At 44.8% G+C, this 27981-nt stretch overlaps 1 pseudogene; it reads right to left on the reverse strand.

Annotated features, from left to right (window-relative positions):
- Positions 1 to 8: 8 nt before the first annotated feature.
- On the reverse strand, positions 9 to 27981 carry LOC115113808 (unhealthy ribosome biogenesis protein 2 homolog; annotated as a pseudogene).

Consider the following 27981-nt stretch of genomic DNA (forward strand, 5'->3'; position numbering starts at 1 on the left):
ATGATTTGTTATTTTTCACCATATGACATGAAAAATAGAGGAGAGTCCCAGGCAGTATATTTCTCCTCTCCTTGCCACTGGGTTTTATGGTAAGGAGTGTAACTACCGTAGAGCTCGTTGAACACTTCTCTGAGACCCATCTGGAGGATGTTATTCAGAAACCTTACCTCCTGCTCAACACAGAGGTCCAGGATCCTGTAGACTATCTCTGTCAGGTGCCTCTTGATGTCTGGTTGCAGAGTCACCTTGAGGGTGTGGAGGAGAGAGGAGTGGATGGGAGGCTGGGGAGAGGCAGTACCAACCAGGATGTTACAGATAGAAGTGGACAAGCAGCCCAGTGAAGTTATTCTCTCAGGGGAAAGCATGCACATCTTCAAATATCTTTAAAAAAGTAGACATTATCTTTGAAAGGCAGGCCCCAAAAAATGGTTTCAATTTGACTGAGCGTTTGAGGGGAAGGGGCATTAAAATGTAACCGTCATAATGTCGGTGTGATGAGTGAGATGGCTGATCTGTGTTTTGCCTTTTCCTTACACCTTTGTTTGTGTACTCAGCCGAGGCAGTTTTGAAAGCCTGGTAGGAATACAATGTACTGCCAGCTGGAAACTGGACAACAAAAGCACTTAGTCTACCTGGAAAGAACCATGACAGTGTTAAACTATTTCTTTAATCGATCCTTTGTTAGATCCTTACTCAAAGAGTTTCCCATGGATTTTTACATTCCAAGGTAATCCTCATGCAACTTTCCTCACTGCATGTTCCATGGAAAATAAACACTGAGACAGTGTTTGAGACATGCTCAGACGGCATCACATAATGGCATCACATAATGGCATCACATCGACGGAAAAACGGTCTACTAGACTTTACAGTAAGTACAGTCCTTTCGAGGACAAGTTGGCGCAGGGCGGGACACAAGATTATGGAGGAAATGAAATGTTGACTTCTCTCTCCTTCAAATCGGAGAAGTCCAGAGGACTTGCCTTAGTAGCTCTAAATGGTCCCATGTATAGTGTAACACCACAATACAAACAGCCATGGATCAAATAAAAATCCTTGAATTAAATTTGCAGATAGAGTGTATTCCCTTCAGATGTAAGGGCTTGTTGGGATGATGAGAGAAGATCTGAAATGGCATGTTGTTTCCAACCTGTATAATAATAGCCTAATCGTTAGAGCTGACCAAACCGACAACTTATCGACATCGACACTGACCAAACCGACAACTTATCGACAATGACCAAACCGACAACTTATCGACATCGACACTGACCAAACCGACAACTTATCGACATCGACACTGACCAAACCGACAACTTATCGACAATGACCAAACCGACAACTTATCGACATCGACACTGACCAAACCGACAACTTATCGACATCGACACTGACCAAACCGACAACTTATCGACAATGACCAAACCGACAACTTATCGACATCGACACTGACCAAACCGACAACTTATCGACATCGACACTGACCAAACCGACAACTTATCGACATCGACACTGTCCAAACCGACAACTTATCGACATCGACAATGACCAAACCGACAACTTATCGACATCGACACTGACCAAACCGACAACTTATCGACATCGACACTGACCAAACCGACAACTTATCGACATCGACACTGACCAAACCGACAACTTATCGACAATGACCAAACCGACAACTTATCGACATCGACACTGACCAAACCGACAACTTATCGACATCGACACTGACCAAACCGACAACTTATCGACAATGACCAAACCGACAACTTATCGACATCGACACTGACCAAACCGACAACTTATCGACATCGACACTGACCAAACCGACAACTTATCGACAATGACCAAACCGACAACTTATCGACATCGACACTGACCAAACCGACAACTTATCGACATCGACACTGACCAAACCGACAACTTATCGACATCGACACTGTCCAAACCGACAACTTATCGACATCGACAATGACCAAACCGACAACTTATCGACATCGACACTGACCAAACCGACAACTTATCGACATCGACACTGACCAAACCGACAACTTATCGACATCGACACTGACCAAACCGACAACTTATCGACAATGACCAAACCGACAACTTATCGACATCGACACTGACCAAACCGACAACTTATCGACATCGACACTGACCAAACCGACAACTTATCGACAATGACCAAACCGACAACTTATCGACATCGACACTGACCAAACCGACAACTTATCGACATCGACAATGACCAAACCGACAACTTATCGACATCGACACTGACCAAACCGACAACTTATCGACATCGACACTGACCAAAACGACAACTTATCGACACTGACCAAACCGACAACTTATCGACATCGACACTGACCAAACCGACAACTTATCGACATCGACACTGACCAAACCGACAACTTATCGACATCGACACTGACCAAACCGACAACTTATCGACATCGACACTGACCAAACCGACAACTTATCGACATCGACACTGACCAAACCGACAACTTATCGACATCGACACTGACCAAACCGACAACTTATCGACATCGACACTGACCAACCCGACAACTTATCGACATCGACACTGACCAAACCGACAACTTATCGACACTGAACAAACCGACTCATCGTGGATATTCTGCTGATATCATTCACTATAACAAATAACCTATAGGGTCCTACAAGAGAAATCTGAAATTTGAAATGAATTAAGTTTGGTAATATGGGTGATTGTTAAAAGGAACAATTGATAGCTACAGCATTCAAATTAGTAGTAGTGGATTTAAGGGTAATTAAAAAAAAAACATCTGTAGAAAATGTTACAAACTTAACGTTCAATTGATCGTTACCGTGATAATTCAGTCAATTTAATGGATTTTTGTTCATATTGCCCAGCTCTACTAATCACCATCGTCCTTGATGATGAGAGAAAACCAAAGATCTTCTGTAACTCACTGACGTACTGTGCTGCCATGAAGGAGGAGAGGATAGTGAAGCCCTCGGCTGTGGTAGCGGTGTGGGAGTACATGCGTTCCACCAGGCGAGTACACTTCAAAAGCACCACTGCATCGGTCTCAGGGGCTGGGGAATAGAAGAGGAGAGCTTTTAGAAAACTAGACCACGCCAAACACTGACGGTTAAACTTTTATTTCAGACAGAACTTTAGAAGTGGGACAACTTCTACAAAACGGGGACTTTTGAGTGATGCAGCACAGTGGGTGTTCAGAGTGCACTGTGCTCCTGACACAGACGTGGGCTGGATATAACTGATGCAGCACAGTGGGTGTTCAGAGTGCACTGTGCTCCTGACACAGACGTGGGCTGGATATAACTGATGCAGCACAGTGGGTGTTCAGAGTGCACTGTGCTCCTGACACAGACGTGGGCTGGATATAACTGATGCAGCACAGTGGGTGTTCAGAGTGCACTGTGCTCCTGACACAGACGTAGGCTGGATATAACTGATGCAGCACAGTGGGTGTTCAGAGTGCACTGTGCTCCTGACACAGACGTGGGCTGGATATAACTGATGCAGCACAGTGGGTGTTCAGAGTGCACTGTGCTCCTGACACAGACGTGGGCTGGATATAACTGATGCAGCACAGTGGGTGTTCAGAGTGCACTGTGCTCCTGACACAGACGTGGGCTGGATATAACTGATGCAGCACAGTGGGTGTTCAGAGTGCACTGTGCTCCTGACACAGACGTGGGCTGGATATAACTGATGCAGCACAGTGGGTGTTCATGGGCTGGATATAACTGATGCAGCACAGTGGGTGTTCAGAGTGCACTGTGCTCCTGACACAGACGTGGGCTGGATATAACTGATGCAGCACAGTGGGTGTTCAGAGTGCACTGTGCTCCTGACACAGACGTGGGCTGGATATAACTGATGCAGCACAGTGGGTGTTCAGAGTGCACTGTGCTCCTGACACAGACGTGGGCTGGATATAACTGATGCAGCACAGTGGGTGTTCAGAGTGCACTGTGCTCCTGACACAGACGTGGGCTGGATATAGCTGATGCAGCACAGTGGGTGTTCAGAGTGCACTGTGCTCCTGACACAGACGTGGGCTGGATATAACTGATGCAGCACAGTGGGTGTTCAGAGTGCACTGTGCTCCTGACACAGACGTGGGCTGGATATAACTGATGCAGCACAGTGGGTGTTCAGAGTGCACTGTGCTCCTGACACAGACGTGGGCTGGATATAACTGATGACAGCACAGCATTTGAATCAAATCTCCAGGGTGCGGCTGAGAATGAATATATTTTCAATGCATTGTGACAGAGCAGAACAATAACAACAGGGTTTTGTATAAGCTGAGACATTAACCATGACAGCTAAGAGCAGAATATGGAGCAACAAAAGCTATTTAATCATTCTAATTGTGTATAAACTAATGTTTATGCTCACAGTCTGCATAAAACAAACAGTATAGCCCATTAGAGAACACAAAGGCCCGGCTGGAACAATTTCTCCATCCCTGCTTTCCTCTCTTGACTGATTAGATGTACAGTAAAGCACAGCTCACTTGCTGAAAACAAACAGAGGAGAAATATGGCCACTGTTGTCAGGGTGAGAGGTGTTGTTAAACAACCCAGTCTCCATGCAATTTGTCACCTGTGAGGGTTACTATATTTCACAGGGCCAGCCAGGACATGATGCACTGAGCCTTATATGCTAGTTCAAATCAACAGGCTGCTCCTCTCCATCTCCTCTTGTTGACCCTTCCTCCTGTGCCTGGAACAGGGGAGGTCTGCCTAGATGTGTACAGAATTGGCCTCCTTTTGGCTGAGGAAGACGAACACTTACAACGTGTTATATATGATTTCTAAAAATAAACCCCATCTGAAGACAATTACTGTTGCATAATTGAATATGTCATTATTTCCTTTTCGTCAACAACGTCAGGAAGGCTTTGATGTTGAGATTATGTTGCTCCTTTTAGAAACAGGAAAACATAATGTATCTCTGAATATGTTGATCACAAAGCTGAATACAGCTCCTCAACACTGATTCAAGTCATCAGGGATGCTTGCAGCAGTGCAGGACTTTAAAAGGTGTCCATCCACGAGCTTGTACTGGACTCCCGCTGTGCACTGTGCTTTTCATGTCTCCTACGACAGTTCTGTCATCCTCAGTGGGAATGTTAGATTTCCCTCACATTGCTTTTGATCCAGTCCTCGGGGACCAGCAAGGCATACAACCAGCTACAGAAATATAACATTACTAAAGGCGAAACCATTCTTTTTCCTTTCTCTCTTTCCACTGGATGAGCTCTGCTGATTTAAAATAGGCCCAGTTTCATGTGTGAAATAGGCCCAGTTTCATGTGTGAAATAGCATAATATAACATGATAAAACACACCTATCATATTCTCCTTTATCCTGCAATACTCCTGCCCTACTAACAGGACTGGTTAGCCTGGTGGCAGCACGAGTTTGAGTTTATTTTTATTTTTACAGGGACAGTGCACATTAATCAACAATTCAGTAAAAGTGCCAGTTTTAGCCAGGCGGCTAATTTTCAACCCCAGTCCCTGGGCAGGTTATTAAAAACAATTACAATAACAATACAGACAAACAATGAGCCGTGAGCACATGCAGAGCAACAAAGGACAAGAAACACGTAGCACGCAGACAAAGAAACATAGAACAAGCGTCACGTAGCACGCAGACAGAGAAATATAGAACATACAACACGTAGCATGCAGACAGAGAAATATAGAACATGCAACACGTAGCATGCAGACAGAGAAATATAGAACATGCAACACGTAGCATGCAGACAGAGAAACATAGAACAAGAAACACGTAGCATGCAGATAGAGTAACATAAACAAGCAGCACGTAGCACGCAGACAGAGAAACAGAGAAAATAAGCAACACGTAGCATGCAGACAGAGAAACATAGAACAAGCAACACGTAGCATGCAGACAGAGGAACATAGAACAAGCAACACGTAGCATGCAGACAGAGGAACATAGAACAAGCGACACGTAGCATGCAGACAGAGGAACTCAAGCGTCATGTAGCATGCAGACAGATAAATATAGAACATGCAACACGTAGCATGCAGACATAGGGACACGTAGCATGCAGAGAAACAGAACAAGCAACACGTAGCATGCAGACAAGCAACACGTAGCATGCAGACAGAGGAACTCAAGCATCATGTAGCATGCAGACAGAGAAAACATAGAACATGCAACACATAGCATGCAGACATAGGAACATATTTATTTATTTTTATTTTATTTTACCTTTATTTAACCAGGAAAGTCAGTTAAGAACAAATTCTTATTTTCAATGACGGCCTAGGAACAGTGGGTTAACTGCCTGTTCAGTGGTGGTTGGAGCGAGCGGTCGCATCTGCACTCGGTCCGCAGGTAGTATTACATTTCATTATAGTACAACGGTTTGATTTGTCTAATCTTAGCAATTTCTTCTTAGCTAGCTACATAGCCGTCTTTGTATCATAGATAATTGCGTAATTATCGTATTTCGTCATCCTAACGCAGTCTACTCTGCTATCTGCCCTGCAGCTAGCCAGCTAGCTAACGTCCACCGTCTACCGATTAGCAGCACAACTATTACACTCAACTGAACGACTTGATTAGTGTAGTGTTAGCTAGCTACATAGTTGTCTTTGCTGTCTTCGTATCCAAGATAATTGTGTAGTTTAGAGTGTGTAGTTTTAGAGTGATTATCTTAATTTACCGAGGTTAGCTAGCCAGCTATTTGTCGTCCTTAACGTAGGAGACACTGCTAGCTAGCCAACAGCTAGCCAACATCTACCGAACAGAACTTCCGCACTCAACATTCCGGTCGCATTTCGCTTCGCCCCACAGGTAGTATCACATTTTTTCATTTAATTTCATTACAGTACAACGGCTTGATTTGTTTGATCGTAGCTAGCTACATAGCTAGCTACATAGCCGTCTTTGTATCAAAGATAATTGTGTAGTCTAGAGCGATTTCCTAGGTTAGCTAGCCAGCTATTGTCGTTCTTTTAACGCAACGTAACGTAATCAACACTGCTAGCTAGCCAGCTAGCCCCGAATAGCAGCACAGTAGAAACTATTACACTCAACGGAACGACTTGATTAGTGTAGTGTCAACAACGCAGCCACTGCCAGCTAGCCTACATAGTCAACAACGCAGCCTCTGCCAGCTAGCCTACTTCAGCAGTACTGTTCATTTTAATCATTTTAGTCAATAAGATTCTTGCTACGTAAGCTTAACTTTCTGAACACTCGAGACGTGTAGTCCACTTGTCATTCCAATCTCCTTTGCATTAGCGTAGCCTCTTGTGTAGCCTGTCAACTATGTGTCTGTCTATCCCTGTTCTCTCCTCTCTGCACAGACCATACAAACGCTCCACACCGCGTGGCCGCGGCCACCCTAATCTGTAGCCTCTGGAACTGCCGATCTGCGGCCAACAAGGCAGAGTTCATCTCAGCCTATGCCTCCCTCCAGTCCCTCGACTTCTTGGCACTGACGGAAACATGGATCACCACAGACAACACTGCTACTCCTACTGCTCTCTCTTTGTCTGCCCATGTGTTCTCGCACACCCCGAGAGCTTCTGGTCAGCGGGGTGGTGGCACCGGGATCCTCATCTCTCCCAAGTGGTCATTCTCTCTTTCTCCCCTTACCCATCTGTCTATCGCCTCCTTTGAATTCCATGCTGTCACAGTTACCAGCCCTTTCAAGCTTAACATCCTTATCATTTATCGCCCTCCAGGTTCCCTCGGAGAGTTCATCAATGAGCTTGATGCCTTGATAAGCTCCTTTCCTGAGGACGGCTCACCTCTCACAGTTCTGGGCGACTTTAACCTCCCCACGTCTACCTTTGACTCATTCCTCTCTGCCTCCTTCTTTCCACTCCTCTCCTCTTTTGACCTTACCCTCTCACCTTCCCCCCCTACTCACAAGGCAGGAAATACGCTCGACCTGCTGTTCTTCCACTAACCTCATTGCAACTCCCCTCCAAGTCTCCGACCACTACCTTGTATCCTTTTCCCTCTCGCTCTCATCCAACACTTCCCACACTGCCCCTACTCGGATGGTATCGCGCCGTCCCAACCTTCGCTCTCTCTCCCCGCTACTCTCTCCTCTTCCATCCTATCATCTCTTCCCTCTGCTCAAACCTTCTCCAACCTATCTCCTGATTCTGCCTCCTCAACCCTCCTCTCCTCCCTTTCTGCATCCTTTGACTCTCTATGTCCCCTATCCTCCAGGCCGGCTCGGTCCTCCCCTCCCGCTCCGTGGCTCGACGACTCATTGCGAGCTCACAGAACAGGGCTCCGGGCAGCCGAGCGGAAATGGAGGAAAACTCGCCTCCCTGCGGACCTGGCATCCTTTCACTCCCTCCTCTCTACATTTTCCTCTTCTGTCGCTGCTGCTAAAGCCACTTTCTACCACTCTAAATTCCAAGCATCTGCCTCTAACCCTAGGAAGCTCTTTGCCACCTTCTCCTCCCTCCTGAATCCTCCTCCCCCCTCCCTCTCTGCAGATGACTTCGTCAACCATTTTGGAAAGAAGGTCGACAACATCCGATCCTCGTTTGCTAAGTCAAACGACACCGCTGGTTCTGCTCACACTGCCCTACCCTGTGCTCTGACCTCTTTCTCCCCTCTCTCTCCAGATGAAATCTCGCGTCTTGTGACGGTCGGCCGCCCAACAACCTGCCCGCTTGACCCTATCCCCTCCTCTCTTCTCCAGACCATTTCCGGAGACCTTCTCCCTTACCTCACCTCGCTCATCAACTCATCCCTGACCGCTGGCTACGTCCCTTCCGTCTTCAAGAGAGCGAGAGTTGCACCCCTTCTGAAAAAACCTACACTCGATCCCTCCGATGTCAACAACTACAGACCAGTATCCCTTCTTTCTTTTCTCTCCAAAACTCTTGAACGTGCCGTCCTTGGCCAGCTCTCCCGCTATCTCTCTCAGAATGACCTTCTTGATCCAAATCAGTCAGGTTTCAAGACTAGTCATTCAACTGAGACTGCTCTTCTCTGTATCACGGAGGCGCTCCGCACTGCTAAAGCTAACTCTCTCTCCTCTGCTCTCATCCTTCTAGACCTATCGGCTGCCTTCGATACTGTGAACCATCAGATCCTCCTCTCCACCCTCTCCGTGTTGGGCATCTCCGGCGCGGCCCACGCTTGGATTGCGTCATACCTGACAGGTCGCTCCTACCAGGTGGCGTGGCGAGAATCCGTCTCCCCACCACGTGCTCTCACCACTGGTGTCCCCCAGGGCTCTGTTTTAGGCCCTCTCCTATTCTTGCTATACACCAAGTCACTTGGCTCTGTCATAACCTCACATGGTCTCTCCTATCATTGCTATGCAGACGACACACAATTAATCTTCTCCTTTCCCCCTTCTGATGACCAGGTGGCGAATCGCATCTCTGCATGTCTGGCAGACATATCAGTGTGGATGACGGATCACCACCTCAAGCTGAACCTCGGCAAGACGGAGCTGCTCTTCCTCCCGGGGAAGGACTGCCCGTTCCATGATCTCGCCATCACGGTTGACAACTCCATTGTGTCCTCCTCCCAGAGCGCTAAGAACCTTGGCGTGATCCTGGACAACACCCTGTCGTTCTCAACTAACATCAAGGCGGTAGCCCGTTCCTGTAGGTTCATGCTCTACAACATCCGCAGAGTACGACCCTGCCTCACACAGGAAGCGGCGCAGGTCCTAATCCAGGCACTTGTCATCTCCCGTCTGGATTACTGCAACTCGCTGTTGGCTGGGCTCCCTGCCTGTGCCATTAAACCCCTACAACTCATCCAGAACGCCGCAGCCCGTCTGGTGTTCAACCTTCCCAAGTTCTCTCACATCACCCCGCTCCTCCGCTCTCTCCACTGGCTTCCAGTTGAAGCTCGCATCCGCTACAAGACCATGGTGCTTGCCTACGGAGCTGTGAGGGGAACGGCACCTCAGTACCTCCAGGCTCTGATCAGGCCCTACACCCAAACAAGGGCACTGCGTTCATCCACCTCTGGCCTGCTCGCCTCCCTACCACTGAGGAAGTACAGTTCCCGCTCAGCCCAGTCAAAACTGTTCGCTGCTCTGGCCCCCCAATGGTGGAACAAACTCCCTCACGACGCCAGGACAGCGGAGTCAATCACCACCTTCCGGAGACACCTGAAACCCCACCTCTTTAAGGAATACCTAGGATAGGATAAAGTAATCCCTCTCACCCCCCTTAAAAGATTTAGATGCACTACTGTTCCACTGGATGTCATAAGGTGAATGCACCAATTTGTAAGTCGCTCTGGATAAGAGCGTCTGCTAAATGACTTAAATGTAAATGTAATGTAAATGTTCAGGGGCAGAACGACAGATATGTACCTTGTCAGCTCGGGGGTTTGAACTTGCAACCTTCCGGTTACAAGTCCAATGCTCTAACCACTAGGCTACCCTGCCGCCCATATAACAAGTGTCATGTAGCATGCAGACAGAGAAATATAGAACATGCAACACGTAGCATGCAGACAGAGAAACATAGAACAAGCAACACGTAGCATGCAGACAGAGGAACATAGAACAAGCGACACGTGGCATGCAGACAGAGGACCTCAAGCGTCATGTAGCATGCAGATGAAGAAATATAGAACATGCAACACATAGCATGCAGACATAGGAACATAGCGACACATAGCATGCAGACAAGCAACATGTAGCATGCAGACAGAGTAACATAGAACAAGCGACATGTAGCATGCAGACAGAGCACTCAACCGTCACGTAGCATGCAGACATATAAATATGGAACATGCAACACATAGCATGCAGACAGAGGAACATATAACAAGCGACACGTAGCATGCAGAGAAACAGAACAAGCAACACGTAGCATGCAGACAGAGAAACTCAAGCGTCACGTAGCATGCAGACATATAATATAGAACATGCAACACGTAGCATGCAGACAGAGGAACATATAACAAGCAACACGTAGCATGCAGACAGAGAAACATAGAACAAGCAACACGTAGCATGCAGACAGAGAAATAGCACAATAGCAGAAGCAACAAAACAAAAGTCCATAATAGCAACAAAGTTTTTCCACACCTACAGACAACAGACAACATGGAAAGCAACAAAACACAGCTAGGAATTATGTTCACAAGTCTGATTGGGCTTTAGCCATGTCTTCATATTTTTTGCGAAGGTGTGATAGGTGGTGCAGTTGTGTGTGTCTGATAGTTCCATACATGGGAAGCTCTCACAGAGAAAGCAGATTGACTAAAGGTGCTTTTCCTTAAGGAACCTATCCAGTCACCTCTCATGGCAGACCTTGTGGATCTTCTGCCATGAGTTTGCGTTTTCTGTTTAACAAAAGTACTAAGCCGAGGGGAGCTAGACCATTTGGATATTGAATACAAGACATGCGTCAATTGTATTGCTCAAGATTTTCCCAACTCAGGAGCTCATACTTTCTGAGGATGTAACAGTGATGATGGCTATTGGGCTTTCTATCAGGCACTTTGAGAGCCTGTTTGTAGACAGACTGAATGGGTTTTAATGTTGTACGGCAAGATTGGGCCCAACTAGTCAAGCAGTATGTTAAGTGGGGGAGTATCATAGCATTGAAGTACAGTTTTGTTACTTCTGTAGTCAAACAATTTCGCATGAATCAGAAATGAGCTAGGTTGAACTTTTAGTTACCTTTTTTTAAAAGAGAGATTGGAATCAAGTATGATGCCAAGGTACTTAAAATCGGATACCACCTGGAGCTTCTCCCCTGACACATAGACATCTGGCTCAGTGGCATCAGTTGTCCTCTTTGTGAAGAACATGCAGACTGTTTTTTTCACATTGAGATGCAAACATGAGTCACTGAGCCACTTTGTCACCTGGACCATTAGAGTAGTGAGTTCTCATGCAGCTTGTTGTTTGCTCTTTGCATGCACATATATCACTGTATCATCTGCATACATTTGAACTTCAGACCCAGTACAGACATAAGGCAGATCATTCATGTACAGGCTGAACAGGAGGGGCAAGTATTGACCCTTGGGGCACGCCCACATCATCACTCTGACACACTGAGTTCTGCCTTCTCTGTGTGATTTCATCCATCTCAAGGCATCGGGGAAGAGTTGAACTTGGACAGTTTTGTGATGAGAACCACATGGTTAACAGTATCAAAAGCTTTCCTTGGGTCTAGAAATTCAGCCCCAACTACTCTTTGTCCATCTTGGACTGCATGGCGGGTAATGTGAAGGGGCTGTTGTTGAGGTGGGCAATCAGTTGCTCTGCTACACACTTTTCAGCACCTTGGACTCCACAGGTGATATACTAATGGGCCTTCTGTAGTTCTTGCATCAGCAGGGTTGCATGATTTAATGATGGCCGTTTTTATGGCCGACTTCAAGACCTTTGGAAACACCCCCTGACCAATAGATATGTTGGTGACCTTAGTAATGGGGCCAATGAGTGACTCATTGTAGTTTGTAAGAAAGGTAGAGTCCAGCCCAAACACATCTTTGACTTTAGAGTTCTTTAGTGAGATAATCACCTTTTTCACCTCTGGCTCAGAAACTTCCCTTATGATGAAGACAGCTTGAGTGTCCTTCACTATTGCTGAACCCAGTGGGGGGGGGGGGGGGGCAGTGTTAATATGGTCTTCCCTGTTCACTTTTTTTTAGATTCTCTCAGATCAATTTAGAATTTTCCTTTGCTTCACCAATTATGTTGATCAAAAAGTCTGTCGGATTTCTTTCATCACCTTATTTCTCAACATGGTAAACCTACATCTGTCATGCACTAATTTGGACTTCAGGGCTCTTTTTAGAGCATGATCTTTCATCGGTAGTTTCCAGATTTCTCCATGTAGCCAAGGAAGAGAATTAATTTAGCCAGGTTTGGATTTTCTTTTCTTTAGGAAGCCATTTATTGTAGTCTGGATTGTGGATATAAAAACCTGATAATCAGCTTCCACATCTGTATAGGACAAGAGATCATTCCAGTTAATTCCCTTAATTGCGTTTTCAAAATTATTTAATTCACTCTGTCACGTTCTGACCTTAGTTCCTTTTTTTATGTCTCTATTTTTGGTTTGGTCAGGGCCTGAGTTGGGGTGGGCATTCTGTTTTGTTCTATGTTTTGTATTTCTGTGTTTGGCCTGGTATGGTTCCCAATCAGAGGCAGCTGTCTATCGTTGTCTCTGATTGAGAACCATACTTAGGTAGCCTGTTCCCACCTGTGTTTGTGGGTAGTTGTTTCCTGTTTTGTCTCCTGATAGGACTGTTTCGTTTTTTTGTTGTTTTACCTTTGTTATTTTGTGTTCAGATTAATAAAATTAACATGCTGCATTTTGGTCCGATCCTTCATATTCCTCATCAGACAAGGACGAGAATCGTTACACACTCTTAGGTATTCTTAGTTGATCCGGCTTTCTAACAGGAGAGGTTAAGCCTGCTCTTAGAAAGCTTTCTGGTTATAAGTGTCAAATTATGATCAGATAGCCCAGTAACCATATTGAATGATTTAGTCACTCTCTCTGGTTTATTGCTGAACACCAGATCAATCTTTGTTTTAGAACAACAAGTCACCCTGGTTGGCCCTTTAACTAGCTGTATAAAGTCAAAGGTATTAGTGATCTGTTTGAGGGTTTCCCTACATGACTTGTCTTCATAATTAATGTTAAAATCTCCCATTAAGATGACCTCTTTCACGAAAATCACATCCCCTATGCATGCTGGAGTTGTTTGACACAGACAGCATATTTATACAGAGGACTCCCTTGGGAGGAACCCAGGCTAAATATCGTGTCAATTTCTAAAACAACAGGCTGTCTGTGTCATACAGTATATTTGTCAAGGGGTGTGATGATTAAGAGTGCTCTTTAGGCTGAAAAATACATATAGTCCACATGAAGACATTTAGTCCACATCAAGACATTTAGTCCACATGAAGAATTTTAGCACACATGAAGACACTTAGTCCACATGAAGACGTTTCGTCCACATGAAGACACTTAGTCCACATAACACTTAGTCCACATGAAGACATTTCATCCACATGAAGACACTTAGTCCACATAAAGATATTTAGTGCATATGACACTTAGTCCACATGAAGACATTTCGTCCACATGAAGACACTTAGTCCACATGAAGATAATTAGTGCACATGAAGACACTTAGTCCACATGAAGACATTTAGTACACATGAAGATGGTTGGTCGCTGTTCTTTAATGGGAACCAGCAGGAAAATAGAAACTGCTGAATAATATATAGGATGCACACAATTCCTGTAAATGCCAATGTCATTCCTATCAATTGAGATTATGAGTTAATGGGTGAATACTTGGATTAACGTACGAAGTAGTGGCTGAGTGAGTGAATAAATGATTAAATGAACCGATGGCCTTACCTTTCTCAGCCTCACCCTTCTGTCTCCCCCCGTGAATGAGGAGGCCTCCAGGCGATACAAACAGTTGAGGTAAGACTGCATAGCTTTCACCTGGGCACATTCCAAAAAAGGGCCACGTTACAAAAAGTTCAACTTCGACAACTTTGCATTTGAAAGACATTTAAATTCTATTACATTTAGCTATAACATGCTTTTAAAGCATTTTACATTTGATGAAAAAAATGTAATACATAATCAAACTGAAGCATTTGTGTGGGTCTATATTTGTCAGACGGTTGTTAGACCCTGTTCTTGGAGGTCTGTAATTGTTTTGGTATGGGTCGAGGAGAGGAAGGTGCCACGTGCTATCAGTCTCCCAATGAGAGAGAAAGATAAAAAAAATGCCCTCAATTCTCAGGCTCAGGAGCTACCATGTTCCTATGAGTCATCAGTTGGCGAGGTAATCATTTCCACACATCCTCCAGTGTTCACGCCAAAGACGTGCCCTTGTCCAGAGCACATCTGCCTCCACTTAAGCACCCATCTGGCACAGACCAAGAAATTGATTCTGAAGTTATTCTGTTTTATTGCCTACAGTGGGAGGCAGTGGGATGTTTTCTTTGGTTAGCACCCCCAAAATATGTTCAATGTCAAGTGGAAATGGGCTAACTTAGGTGCTGGCCAAGAGCCAAGGTTGACTGAGTATAATAGTCATGGCAAATGGGGAAGGGGTAAGCTAGTCACTCCGTTTTGTGCTTGTGTGATAGGCTGAATCAAGCTAGAGAAATTGGAGCAGCATCTGCCAGGAAGATTCTGTATTAACATTTAGGTAAACCTGTGTGACAGGTGTGTAGACAGATGTTATTTGACCATGCAAGTATAAGGCCTCCCAAGGCAACACCTACACAGTGTCAAAAGCCTTCAGGAGACAAATCATTTCAGGGAGAAGTGAAGCCTTCAGGAGACGCATCATTTCAGAGAGATTACAAGGGCTTGAGAATGAAAAACCATATAGCATAGAGTTGCTTGCTATTGTCAAAGTATTGTAAATTGAATAAAGTTAATGTGATTTTGGTAGTGAAAAGGTATGATTCAAATCTTGCTTCAGCGAGAACTATTATTATGAACAAGACTAAATCTTTCTAAGGGTCAGTCCACACCGTGGATCAGTGGACACTGATGTTTGCACCAAATTACATAAAAATTGTTTTCCTGGCTGCAGGATAAAACACTAGGCATGCCAACCATTTCGCTTGCCAAGACAGCAACTCTAATATTCCCTTTGCTGCGGTGCACAATGTCTGTGCTAGCACCTTAGCATGCAACCGCTGTTTCCATCTACCTGTCTAAGCCTTGTATTCCATTGTTAATGACACAATAACGGAAGTACTGTTTTTTTCTATCGTGAACAGCAAATTAAACACAAATCAGACACTCTGTACATGGACATATTAAAGTGCTAGGGTTTTCGATTACCGAGAAGCATGGCTTGAGTTGTGGTTCAGGGGAAGGAGGGAAAAGAAGGAATCCACAGCACTGACAATGATTGATCTTCACACCCTGAGGGTGTCTGGGTAAAAGGAAAATCAGAAGACCCTACTTGTGAATATGAAACTAATCCCCAACCAGAGATTAGAAGTGCACAAAACAGGGCTCCTTGTGTTGTACTTCAGAGAAGTGATGCAAACCCCAAAATGTGCTCTGCTGTAGTGTTATCAAACCCCAGGTAAAATGTGCACTGCTCCAGTATTATCAAACCCCTGGCAAAATGTGCTCTGCTGTAATGTTATCAAATTCCAGGCTAAATGTGCACTGCTCTAGTAATATCAAACCCCTGGCAAAATGTGCTCTGCTGTGATGTTATCAAATCCCAGGCAAACCAGCTCTGGTGTAGTGTTATCAAATCCCAGGCAAACCAGCTCTGCTGTAGTGTTATCAAACCCCAGGCAGAATGTGCTCTGCTGTAGTATTATCAAACCCCAGGCAGAATGTGCTCTGCTGTAGTATTATCAAACCCCAGGCAGAATGTGCTCTGCTGTAGTATTATCAAACCCCAGGCAGAATGTGCTCTGCTGTAGTGTTATCAAACCCCAGGCAGAATGTGCTCTGCTGTAGTGTTATCAAACCCCAGGCAGAATGTGCTCTGCTGTAGTGTTATCAAACCCCAGGCAGAATGTGCTCTGCTGTAGTGTTATCAAACCCCAGGCAAAATGTACTCTGCTGTGGTGGTATCAAACCTCAGGCAAAATGTCCTCTGCTGTAGTGGTATCAAACCCCAGGTAAAATGTGCTCTGCCATAGTGTTATCAAACCCCAGGCAAAATGTCCTCTGCTGTAGTGGTATCAAACCCCAGGCAAAATGTGCTCTGCTATAGAGTTTTCGAACCCCAGGCAAAATGTCCTCTGCTGTAGTGGTATCAAACCGAAGGCAAAATGTGCTCTGCTGTAGTGTTTTCGAACCCCAGGCAAAATGTCCTCTGCTGTAGTGGTATTCAGAACAATACGTCCTCCAAAATACATCAAAGAACTCCATGGACAAAGGGAATATTGAGAGATAAAATAAAGGAATCAAATATAAGTTTCATAATCACAATGACATCCACTAAAAACATCCCCAGAAAGAACCATTCTTACGCCCAAGGATTGGGTAAAAACATAAAAAGATGCATGAAGTGACATGTATCGAACCTAGGCCACTAACCTGCGGGAGACACTGGATGACTGCAAACAGAGCCTCGTGGATAGACTCAAAGGTAGTGTGGTAGACCTCCATGATCAGAATTTCAAGGGGGACAGACTGCAGGGCTCCCAGCCCCAGGGTCACGTCATGGGGGTTGGAGAGCATCTCCTCCCCATGACAGAGCAGAGTGTCCGGCACTGGCATGGTCAGAGCAGCGGTCAGGGTTGTCGGCTTGCCAGACTCCTTCACTAGAAACTGAGAGAAGAGAGGACAATGGGAGTTGAACCAGAGACAAAGGACAGAAAGAGAGAGAAGTACTACATCCTGTGTGGGTTCTCAATGTACTAAGTGTCACCCAGAGAGAGCGAACAGAGAAAAACAGAAATACTGGAACACCAATTGGAGTGAGACAACATTCCTGTTTGTAAGTCTTGTGGACACAGTGAGGGATTGTAGTTGTGTGTGGTAACACCTAATGTTAGTTCTTCCTGCAGAGTTGCAGTGAGGTGAGAGTGGGCCATATCAATAACTGAAATCAGATTCAGCTTGATTAAACGGGACAGATAGTCACTCTCCCTGCTGCGCACTGAAACAGACAGGGAGGGAGACACTTACTGCTGCAGGCCAAAATTGGCTTTCCCAGCTAAACCAATTCTTCCCCCAAATCACATCCAGGACATGGGAGACAGTGCAGAGCAGGAGAAGCGTGACATGCTTTGTAACGGACTGCCAGACTGTTGTCATGATGTTGGCCTGGGGGTAGGTTTATGACAGTCATAAATACCTCTTCCCCCCCTTTTCCTCTCTCTACCCTACTTATGTTACATTTGCAAACCCTTTGGTTAACATAGAGATTCTGGGAACATCATAAATTGGGGGAAATTAACTATATTCTGGTAATCCGACCAATTGAACATATGCGGTGGTAATTAATGAATATGATGTCAGTTCGGTTGTCATCTGAGACATTCTCATCAATGATAAGATGACAAACTCTACAATGGAAAGTCTACACATCAGAGTTATCGGATTCACATGGAATTGTTGTTCAATTTAAATGTTTGAATATAAAATTATTTGTGATGTGATGAAATGTGATTTTAGCTTCTAAAATGTGAGATTTGGGTTTTCATAAGATAGGGCTCTGCTCAATCAGTGGCCTGCCCCTGTGAAGGGACATGGGCTATAAAACTTTTCAAACACGCCCTCCTCTCCCTTCCTATATAAGCCCTTGACGAGAAGATGTCAGAACGGTTCAGATAATAACTACAGAACGAAGCCAACATCAGTGTGAGCTTTGGTTGCGAATGGTATGAACTTTGAACTCTTATTCACTACAGAAGTGATAGCTCCTAGCCATTGAGTTAGCAACAACCGCTGAAAACGAGGGTTAGGAAGGAACAGACAGAGTATCCCGTCTACCACACAACGACGTTACTACAACGTATTCAATTTACCAGCAGAGACATTCTTCAAAGGATGAATGACTCGGTTGGGCAACACGGCCTTCCATCTACCACCAACCTACCGAAGCGCAGTTCAGAGTAAATATTTATTGCATTTTCCTTTTCCAAATGGGCGGTAATTTAGAATGCATAAGATACTCTATTTATGATAGCACAGCTTCTCCCTGTGTCCCTCAGTCTTCCCGCTCTTTCACTCAAACCCAGCCCCTTTTCTTTTGTGTAACCAGCTGTCATATCTGTTCCATCCGCTAGGGACATTTTCCTTTGTGACGTAATTTGTAATCAAGTTATGATTTAAATATGTGTATGTGTAATGCTGTGTGATTAGTTAGGTATTTAGTAAATAACTAATTAAACCCAATTTTGTATTGCTGATTCAATTTGTTCGCCAGGGTTCATGCAGATAACCCAGAATTTACAACTTTCAGATGAGACTGAATTAAGATGATGACTAATTAATATTGACTGCTATTGATGTAAAATATTACTAGGTCTTTAAGAGTTTATTCGGAAGATAACAGCTCTATAAATATTATTATGTGGTGCCCGACTCTCTAGTTAATTACATTTACATGATTAGCTCAATCAGGTCATATTAATTACGGAGAAATTATTTTATAGAATAGCATGTCATATCACTTAATCCGGCATAGCCAAAGACACGACACTGTGTTTCTTTTTGCAATGCCCTAAGGGGGTTTCTACGCTAAATAGGAAACACATTTACCCTTCAATTCCATGTTAAATCAATGCCAAAGCCAATCCAATGCTTTGTTTTGTCCCTCTTGAAGCATGGAAGCAAGGTTGTAAGTGAGGACACATTGTGCCTTTACCATAACTAGATTTTGCATGATTCTACCTCAAATCATATTTTTCAGCGGCATTCATTTATTTGGATGAACAGTCCTCAATAACACAGCACATCAAAAGTCACAGTGAATACTTACTACCAAGGCAGACATCATCTGAGACGCAATGAGTCAGAATGCCTCTTAGCAGGTTTCTGGAATCAGGCAGCTGGCAAGAAACTTTGTTATTCATTGTATTTTATTATTATTTTGTTTTCAAGAGATATTCTGTGAAATTCTGAATGATGTCTGTTTTAGTCACCCATGTTTGTCAGTGATGGTACAGGAAGTTAACTTGGACATTTACTGGACGGTCTGTCATTGATGCTACGGGAAATTTACTTGGACATTTACTCCTACACATATCTCAGAACACACTACCATCTCAGAACACACTGCCATCTCAGAACACACTACCATCTCAGAACACACTACCATCTCAGAACACACTACAATCTCAGAACACACTGCCATCTCAGAACACACTACCATCTCAGAACACACTACCATCTCAGAACACACTACCATCTCAGAACACACTACAATCTCAGAACACACTACCATCTCAGAACACACTACAATCTCAGAACACACTACAATCTCAGAACACACTACCATCTCAGAACACACTACCATCTCAGAACACACACACTACCACTCAGAACACACTACCATCTCAGAACACACTACCATCTCTCAGAACACATTCTCAGAACACATCTCTCAGAACACATTACCATCTCAGAACACACTACCATCTCAGAACACACTACCATCTCAGAACACACTACCATCTCAGAACACACTACCATCTCAGAACACATTACCATCTCAGAACACACTACCATCTCAGAACACATCTCTCAGAACACACTACCATCTCTCAGAACACATCTACCATCTCTCAGAACACATTACCATCTCAGAACACACTACCATCTCAGAACACACTACCATCTCAGAACACACTCTCAGAACACATCTCTCAGAACACACTACCATCTCAGAACACACTCTCAGAACCATCTCTCAGAACACACTACCATCTCAGAACACACTACCATCTCAGAACACACCATCTACCATCTCAGAACACACTCTCAGAACCATCTCAGAACACACTACCATCTCAGAACACACTACCATCTCAGAACACACTCTCACCATCTCAGAACACACTACCATCTCAGAACACACCATCTCAGAACACATCTCTCAGAACACACTACAATCTCAGAACACACTACCATCTCAGAACACACTACCATCTCAGAACACACTACCATCTCAGAACACACTACCATCTCAGAACACACTACCATCTCAGAACACACTACCATCTCAGAACACACTACCATCTCAGAACCATCTCAGAACACACTACCATCTCAGAACACAACCATCTCAGAACACATCTAGAACATCTCTCAGAACACACCATCTCAGAACAATCTCTCAGAACACACTACCATCTCAGAACACACTACCATCTCAGAACACACTACACACACTACCATCTCAGAACACACTCCATCTCAGAACACATTACCATCTCAGAAGCACACTACAGAACACATTACTCTCAGAACACATCCATCTCAGAACACACTACCATCTCAGAACACATTCTCACCATCTCTCAGAACACATTACCATCTCAGAACACACTACCATCTCAGAACACACTACCATCTCAGAACACACTGCCATCTCAGAACACACTACAATCTCAGAACACACTACCATCTCAGAACACATTACCATCTCAGAACACATTACCATCTCAGAACACACTACCATCTCAGAACACACTACCATCTCAGAACACACTACCATCTCAGAACACATTACCATCTCAGAACACACTACCATCTCAGAACACACTACCATCTCAGAACACACTACCATCTCAGAACACACTACCATCTCAGAACACACTACCATCTCAGAACACACTACCATCTCAGAACACACTACCATCTCAGAACACACTACCATCTCAGAACTATCTCTCAGAACACACTACAATCTCAGAACACACTACCATCTCAGAACACACTACAATCTCAGAACACACTACCATCTCAGAACACACTACCATCTCAGAACACATTACCATCTCAGAACACACTGCCATCTCAGAACACACTACCATCTCAGAACACACTACAATCTCAGAACACACTACCATCTCAGAACACATTACCATCTCAGAACACACTACCATCTCAGAACACACTACAATCTCAGAACACATTACCATCTCAGAACACATTACCATCTCAGAACGCACTGCCATCTCAGAACACACTACCATCTCAGAACACATTACCATCTCAGAACACACTACAATCTCAGAACACACTACCATCTCAGAACACACTACCATCTCAGAACACATTACCATCTCAGAACACATTACCATCTCAGAACACATTACCATCTCAGAACGCACGGCCATCTCAGAACGCACTGCCATCTCAGAACACACTACCATCTCAGAACACGCTACCATCTCAGAACAAGAGTGTCTGCTAAATGACTAAAATGTCAATGTCAATCTAAAAATGAAAAAGAAACGTGCATTGTTGTGTAATGAGAGAGTGAAAAGAAGTGGAGCGATGAGACCAGGAAGTCCATGGGGTGCTAGGATGGGCACAGCTCTCGCAGGATCTGCTGACTGAAGTTCCTATAGAGACCCATGTGACTTAGACTCTCCTGGGTGATGCCCTCACTAGGCTCATCCTGTAGGCAAGCGCAGGTCATCTCGCTCTTCACCATCCCGTTCATCGCATCCACAGAGAAGGTCTGGCCTAGCAGACTGTCTGTCAAGCAGGCCTGGATGGCAGAGCCCATGACAGCAGTGCTCTTCCCCAGCAAGTGGCTCAGCTGCTTGGTTTTGCTGAGGCTGGAGGTCATGGCCTGGCACAGTGTGTTCAAAGATGCAAGCAGGAGCTGTACAGAGAACAGTGTTTCCTGGGACAGTAGACAAAGCCATAACGACCACCTGTGCATTTCTATTGGTTGAGACAGACACAGCTCTTTCTGTGGATTATAAAAAGAATCAGGGACTGGATGAAATCCTGGATGGTTTTTAAGAAAGTCAGCCAAGCAGAGCTGTCCACAGTTTGAGAGGCCCTTACTGCAGTATGAAAGGAGAGCTGCCAAAGCTGCCTCCAAGAGGCTACTCCCATGCACAATCTTTAAAACACAATGGGAATTATTCCCTGCCAGAAGTGACCCCATGAGACTGAAGATCTGATTCGGCAGATGTCTTGTCACTGAAGGCTTCACGTCATTATGTAGCTGTGTGTCTGTGACCATGAGGAATTAAGAACAAAAAGAGCCCTGAAAAGTCTTCAGATGACATTCGATCTGGGTTAAGAGCATCGGTGACTTGAAGTAAGCTTAAAAGGTTATCGGCTTGACTTTCAGATAGGGTTAAAGAGGCTCCAGTCGTACTAGAGCTCAGTATGTGGCCTCCAGTCTCTTCAAAGCAGAAGGGGCTCAGTGACATCACCGTCAGACTGAGTTACTGCACTTATTTTGTCTTCAGCTGTTGAACGACTGACTTCACTTAACTTCATGAGTGCTGGATGGACTGGGGTCATGTCTGGGGTGCTGGTGAGAATCCCCACAATCTGACCACAGCAGAGTGAGTAATAGGTAACTCGACCAGAATGAGGCTCTCAAGCAGATGTTTGGAAATGAGAGAGACAGACAGCCTCTCAGTGGTGTCGTCTAGTGTCTTCTGAAGTAGGGAGCTGAGGAGAGGGATATCTTCAACCACCACTAGAGGGATATCTTCAACCACCAACTTACCATCCTGAGACAAGGCTGAGTATAGCCCACAAAGATCTCTGCCACAGCACAACCCAAGGGGGGGCACCAACCCAGACAGGAAGATCACATCAGTGACTCAACCCACTCAAGTGACGCACCCCTCCTAGGGACGGCATGAAACAGCCCCAGTAAGCCAGTGACTCAGCCCCTGTAATAGGGTTAGAGGCAGAGAATCCCAGTGGAAAGAGGGGAACCGGCCAGGCAGAGACAACAAGGGCGGTTCGTTACTCCAGAGTCTTTCCGTTCACCTTCACACTGCTGGGCCAGACTACACTCAATCATATGACCCACTGAAGAGATGAGTCTTCAGGAAAGACTTAAAGGTTGAGACCAAGTCTGCGTCTCTCACATGGGTAGGAAGACCATTCCATAAAAATGGAGCTCTATAGGAGAAAGCCCTGCCTCCAGCTGTTTGCTTAGAAATTCTAGGGACAATTAGGAGGCCTGCGTCTTGTGACCGTAGCGTACGTGTAGGTATGTACGGCAGGACCAAATCAGAAAGATAGGTAGGAGCAAGCCCATGTAATGCTTTGTAGGTTAGCAGTAAAACCTTGAAATCAGCCCTTGCTTTAACAGGAAGCCAGTGTAAAGAGGCTAGCACTGGAGTAATATGATCAAATCTTTTGGTTCTAGTCAGGATTCTAGCAGCCGTATTTAGCACTAACTGAAGTTTATTTAGTGCTTTATCCGGGTAGCCGGAAAGTAGAGCATTGCAGTAGACTAACCTAGAAGTAACAAAAGCTTGGATGAATTTTTCTGCATCATTTTTGGACAGAAAGTTTTTGATTTTTGCAATGTTGCGTAGATGGAAAAAAGCTGTCCTTGAAACAGTCTTGATATGTTCGTCAAAAGAGAGATCATGGTCCAGAGTAACGCCGAGGTCCTTCACAGTTTTATTTGAGATGACTGTACAACCATCAAGATTAATTGTAAGATTCAACAGAAGATATCTTTGTTTCTTGGGACCTAGAACAAGCATTTCTGTTTTGTCCGAGTTTAAAAGTAGAACGTTTGCAGCCACCCACTTCCTTATGTCTGAAACATAGACTTCTAGCGAGGGCAATTTTGGGGCTTCACCATGTTTCATTGAAATGTACAGCTGTGTGTCATCCGCATAGCAGTGAAAGTTAACATTATGTTTTCGAATGACATCCCCAAGAGGTAGAATATATAGTGAAAACAATAGTGGTCCTAAAACAGAACCTTGAAGAACACCGATGCACATCTATCACTCCAGTGTTTAATTGCTAAATTGTCATTATTTCGCCACAATGGCCTATTTATTGCCTTTACCTCCCTTTTCTTACCTAATTTGCACACACTGTACATAGACTTGTTCTCTATTGTGTTATTGACTATATGTTTGTTTATTCCATGTGTAACTCTGTGTTGTTGTTTGTGTCGCACTGCTTTGCTTTATCTTGGCCAGGTCGCAGTTGTAAATGAGAACTTGTTCTCAACTAGCCTACCTGGTTAAATAATTGTGAAGAAAAAAATACACTGCTGAGCGTCCTATGAAGAACAGGCTGTCGGCACTCATCCACAGCTGAGCGTCCTATGAAGAACAGGCTGTCGGCGCTCATCCACAGCTGAGCGTCCTATGAAGAACAGGCTGTCGGCGCTCATCCACTGCTGAGCGTCCTATGAAGAACAGGCTGTCGGCGCTCATCCACTGCTGAGCGTCCTATGAAGAACAGGCTGTCGGCGCTCATCCACTGCTGAGCGTCCCCTGAAGAACAGGCTGTTGGCGCTCATCCACTGCTGAGTGTCCTATGAAGAACAGGCTGTTGGCGCTCATCCACTGCTGAGCATCCTATGAAGAACAGGCTGTTGGCGCTCATCCACTGCTGAGCATCCTATGAAGAACAGGCTGTTGGCGCTCATCCACTGCTGAGTGTCCTATGAAGAACAGGCTGTTGGCGCTCATCCACTGCTGAGTGTCCTATGAAGAACAGGCTGTCGGCGCTCATCCACTGCTGAGCATCCTATGAAGAACAGGCTGTCCTATGAAGCGCTCATCCACTGCTGAGCATCCTATGAAGAACAGGCTGTTGGCGCTCATCCACTGCTGAGTGTCCTATGAAGAACAGGCTGTTGGCGCTCATCCACTGCTGAGCGTCCTATGAAGAACAGGCTGTCGGCGCTCATCCACTGCTGAGCATCCTATGAAGAACAGGCTGTTGGCGCTCATCCACTGCTGAGTGTCCTATGAAGAACAGGCTGTCGGCGCTCATCCACTGCTGAGCATCCTATGAAGAACAGGCTGTCGGCGCTCATCCACTGCTGAGCATCCTATGAAGAACAGGCTGTTGGCGCTCATCCACTGCTGAGTGTCCTATGAAGAACAGGCTGTCGGCGCTCATCCACTGCTGAGCATCCTTTGTACTGCCACTGGAGGAACAGGCTGTCGGAACACATCCACTGCTGGGCGGCAGATGACAGCCAGGAGCTCCTCAGCCTGGCGTAGGTCAGGAGAACAGAGGAGATGAGGGCCTCGTGTGCCTTCCTAACCCGTGGCTCTGTGCAGTCGGAGTTGATCCATCCGGCCGACAGCAGCTCGTCCACGTCCGGCTCTATGATCAGGTGGTTGAGACTGAGCAGGGCTTTTAGACAGTGGTACCATGCTGATATAATGGGATTGGCATTGTCAAACAACATCTTAACCACCTTCCTATAAAAAATCAACTGAACCTCCTTGTTCTTTATCCTGTCAGCCAACACATTGTAAATGTCTCCAGTCAAGCATAAATTCAAGAGGTTCTCCAAAGCCAGCAGAGCTAAGCTGCAGTTTTCACCATCAAACGTGTCTTTGAGAGTCACCACGTTTATGAAATCCACGGCGGTGATTAACTGTGTTCTTTATTATCCTCTCCTTTACAGTAGGCGACCAGTGAGAACCTGAAGAGCAGCGGGAGGGAACTCCACCTGACCCCGTAACGGAGAGTGGTGTCACAGAGCTTTGTAATTACTGAGTGGATTAGGGAGAGTAGGCCCTTCCTTGCCAACCCTTTCTTCATTCCTGGCTCCTCCTTATACGCCTGGAGGTGGTCTGGCAGGAACAGGGCAGACTGCCGGATGGTGTCCACCTTACCACGGATGTCCCTACTCAGGTGCTGGCCAACACATGGGTCATTCTCGGCCATCTAGGCCCTGATGGTCAGTAGGTCCCTGAGCAGGGGGAGGTGCGGGAGCATGTGTGTTGTGACTTGGACAAACACACGGTTGACATTGGCCTGCTACCTCTGGACAGTGAGGTACCTGCTCAGGGTAAGAAGAAGGACCTCAAACACCTGTGTCAGGGGGTCTGTGATTTGCAGGATGCCCTTACAGAAGCTCAGCACAGTGGAGACAGATGCTGAGGAGGTCTCTGAGGCAATTCCTGAATCCTTTCAATTATAACCTGGAGAGATGTTTTGTTGTTGTTGAAATCATGACATTTAATAAAACAGTTGTATCATCAGTGTAAAATGGACATGGTTCAGTTTTTCTACCCAGGGTGTCTTAGTTTTTTTTTCAACTTAATGTGAATACCAGAGTAAATGGAAGCCATACTGTACATGAAACAAGGCCTGTGGAAAGGGAGAGATTGACCTGAGTCAATACAGTTCTGAGACGAAAGGAATGTTATCTTATTTGGCCAGCAGAGGGAGTCGTTTCCTTAAAGTTAAATTATGACAACTTGGAATAATGGAGCTGGTGAATGGGCTTGAAATAGGAAGTATCCTCATGATTGTGAAATATAAATGTACCATGCCTGGAGTGTACTGGTCAAATAAACTTGTAATCAGATTTTTTTAAATATAAAACGTAGCCAATACCCAATCAAATCAAGCCTTATTTCTACAGCACATTTCAGACATGGAATGCAACACAATGAGCTTCACAGGAAAAACGAATAATGACAATGAAAATAAAAACTGAAACATTTACTACACAACAAACATGAGGATAAAAACTAAAGAATAACACGAATGGAATGGCTAAAAAGCCTCTTAAGGAAAAGCAAAGCTAAAAAGGTGTGTTTCAAGGTGTGTTTCAATAATAAATGTAGTGTACTGTAGTTGAACAGCAGTTTTACTGCACTCTTACATTGCAAACTTACTGCAGCAAATAAAACAGTGTTATTTTGGAAGCCCAAAGCATGCTAAGCAGTCTGTAATTTTTCTCCAAAAACAGCAGAAGCGTCATTTCCATCACAGTCATTTCCATCACAAACTTAACTCTGATGGAAATGACAGAACATGGTGGAAATTACTAAATCTATTATGTTATTACTTTTTACTTTTTAACAACTTTAGGCTTATTTAATCATGTTATAAATTACTTTAATATAGAAAATTATCCAAGGTGTGCACAATTGGAAAACTTGAGTATTATTCTTTGTTTTTAGAAGATGCCACATAAAACAGCACAGAGGTCACAGATATAGAAACAACATTTTAAAAATGATCCTATACGATACCAGGAACATCTGCAAAAAGACAGGAAGAGATACTGGAAGAAAAAAAAGGGAGAAGTGATATCTATCTTCGAGCTTACAAAGAGAGTACAAAGAAGCAAGAGATGGCTATAGAAATCCAACCAACGGAATAGAAGACAGACTTTAAAGAGAACAGTTGCAATAGAGACCTACCCATCAGGCAACACAACACCTTAGTCACCAGATGACTTGCAGCCAGAACACAAGGCCATCATACCTGCCCCCTAACTTACCTGCCCCTGATGCACGCCCTGATACCCCTTCCTCAT

This window comes from Oncorhynchus nerka, linkage group LG28 (assembly GCF_034236695.1).
Source record: "Oncorhynchus nerka isolate Pitt River linkage group LG28, Oner_Uvic_2.0, whole genome shotgun sequence".
Classification (NCBI taxonomy): Eukaryota; Metazoa; Chordata; class Actinopteri; order Salmoniformes; family Salmonidae; genus Oncorhynchus; species Oncorhynchus nerka.